The sequence below is a fragment of the Cynocephalus volans genome, chromosome X, assembly GCF_027409185.1.
Source record: "Cynocephalus volans isolate mCynVol1 chromosome X, mCynVol1.pri, whole genome shotgun sequence".
Classification (NCBI taxonomy): Eukaryota; Metazoa; Chordata; class Mammalia; order Dermoptera; family Cynocephalidae; genus Cynocephalus; species Cynocephalus volans.
In genome coordinates, this window is record NC_084478.1 from 41,127,849 (window position 1) to 41,130,724 (window position 2,876).

At 43.4% G+C, this 2,876-nt stretch overlaps 1 pseudogene; it reads right to left on the reverse strand.

The window, feature by feature from the left end:
- Positions 1-1,089: 1,089 nt before the first annotated feature.
- Positions 1,090-2,300, reverse strand: LOC134367930 (non-POU domain-containing octamer-binding protein-like; annotated as a pseudogene).
- Between the last annotated feature and the right edge of the window lie 576 nt (positions 2,301-2,876).

The window sequence follows — 2,876 nt, forward strand, 5'->3', positions numbered from 1 at the left end:
AGGTAGTATGGCACAGTGATTGAGAGTGGAGACTCTGGATTTGGAAGTGGGGTTAGATTCACTTTTATTGTTTGCCAGCTGTGTGACCTTAAACAAGTGAGCTTGGGCAAATTACTTGACTGCTAGGCAAATTACGAGCCTAAATACCACCATCTATAAGACAGAGATAATAGTATCTATCTCATAAGGTTATGATCTGGATTAAATGAGATAATGCAAGTGAAGGGCTTAGCACATTGTATTAGTTCATTTCTGTTGCTTATAACAGGATACCTGAAACTGGGTAATTTATAAAGAAACAAAACTTATTTACTACAGTTTTGGAGGCTTGGAAGTCTACAGTCCACGAGTGCTGTGAGCTTCATCTGATGAAAGCTGTCTTATTGGCGGAGACTCCCTCCAGAATCCCATGGCAACGCAGGGTATCACCTGGTGAGAAAGGCAAGAGAGCTCTAACATGCTCACTTATAAAGCCACCAGTGCCTCTCATGTAACAACCCATTAAACCATTAACCCATTATTCCATGAATGGGTTAATCCATTCATGAGAGCATGGTCCTCATGATCCAATCACCTGTTAAAGGCCCCACCTTTCAAGTACTATAATCAGATTTCCCACCCTCTTAATACTGCTATAATGGGGACCAAGTTTCCCATATATGAACTTTTGGGGAATACATTCGACCCGTAGCACACATGATGGCTGATTTATAGTAAGCCCTCAGTGCATAGACATTGGTAGTGAAGACTGGGCAATGACGATATAAGAGTTGGCTTGATTTTCAAAAAATGAGATGTGAGAATAAATGTTTAAATTCATTCTAGTTGTTGGATCCAAATAAATTCTTCTCAAAGAGCTGAAAAAAATCTACCAATGTGATCATGAAACTATTTCTAGCAATCTTTGATGAGTAACTTAATTCAATCTGGGTTTTACAGAAAGTAAATCCTAAAATAAATGCTTATTGGTGATACTTTATTGAGGCATGCAATCTCAAGAATCAGGAGTGAGAGAAAGAGGTAGTGAGGAGAAGAGTGAAAGCAATTATAAAGACGTGTTTCCTAGCTGTCCATCGCTTCATGATAAGCCTACTGCTTCATCTTGCCAGATGGCTTCAGAGCAGGGGTCACGGTGCGTCTGTTGTTTATGCCCATACCGCCTCCCATAGCTATCTGACCCATCCGTATATCCTGCTCTCTCTCATCAGGGAAGGTTCCCTCGAATCCTTCCTATTACCGCCGCATCTTTTCCTCGCCACGCCTGCGCTCCCCCTCCTGCCTGAGCTCCAGCTGCTTTCGTGTTTGCACCTCTTGGTTGGGTAGCTCTTCTATCCTTCAAAGGTCTTCTTGGTGCCTCACTAAATCCTGCCTCATTAGCCTGACCTGGTGCTCATGTCAAGCAGCCTCCATCTCCATCTCCAGCTTCTGACCAGCCTCCTTGAAGTTACGGCCCACTTGGTACTGCTGCTGCTTCTCCATCTCGGTAAGTGCCTTCCAGCGCATGGCACACTCATACTCAAAGGAGCCAGGCTGAGCAAATCTGCGTGGCTGCTCTCATTTCTTGTGAAATTGCTGGTTCTTTATAACCAGCTTCTCTGGAAGTCCCTCTTCGTCATCTGACTGGTCCATGGGCTCCACAGTCACAGGCCAAGGAAATGTGGCTAGCAGGAAGGAGCCTTCACTGCATCTGTCCAGAGCTTTCGGAGCAGCTGGCTCTCCTGAGAACTCAATGATGCCTTTTCCTAAGGGCCTTCCTCTATCGTCCTCAATGACTACAGCCTTTGACTAATGGCCAAACACAGAAAAGGCTTCTTCCAGCAGTTCGTTGGACATGTACGGAGGAAGGTTTGGGACTGTAGGGGATGCACTATGGCAGGCAAAGCACACACACAGCTGCTTTCCACGGAGCAGCACATTGTCCAGCTCCGCTTTGGCGATCTCCGCTAGGGTTCGTATTTCCAAGCGGATAAAAACACAGCCTTTAACCTTATGAATGAAGACTTCGCCTGCTTTCCCGTACTTCTCAAATAGTTCCTCATTTCCTCCTCGGTGATGTCAGGAGGAAGATTGCCCACAAAGTGACGGCTATGTTGGGTGAAGGTCTTCTCTCCTGGTTTCCTAAAATTCTTCTGGTCAATAGTCAAGCCTTCATTTTGGCTGCTGGCCTGTTGCCCATTTGCAGGTATTGGCGGTGGTGGTGGCTGCTGCTGGTGCTGGTGGTGCTGCTGGTGGTGATGCTGATGAAGCTTCCTTGGGGTATGGTTTTGCTTCTGCAAGTTAAAGATTTTATTGCTCCTCATTTTTGCGTTCCTCTACCGACTGTTCTCTCAGCAACGACGACGCTACACGGCCTCTACCTTCCCGACCGAGAAAAGTCATGGTACATTTCTATTGAACAGCACCGATTTAATCAATTCTGTCAACAGACACACTTTATGCGAAAATCTTGCTTATAATAACATAATTAGTGATTTTGCTGAAAGGAAAGTAAATAAGATAATTTTTAAATAAATATATAACTTATAAAAGCGATATGAATTTATTTTATTACCATTCAAACATCACCTGCCTAAAATATGTGCAATTAAAATTAAAATTGATCATCTTTGATATTTTGTGGGATTTTAGTCACAGAAAAACAGTAGCTTTACAGATTTTGTTTTTGTCATTATGATCTATGACATTTATTTCATATGTTTGTCAAGGTAGAATGATAGAATATATACAACATCTATCACTCCTCTGTAGATGGTAGTGTTCATTATTTTCTTTCTAGGACTTCCCAGGGGTCTGGTACCCTCTAAGTGTCATTTAGGCAAGAATAGCCTACATATTCCTCAAGGGGCAACCCCTTGCTGCACTCCAGTACCCCTCAT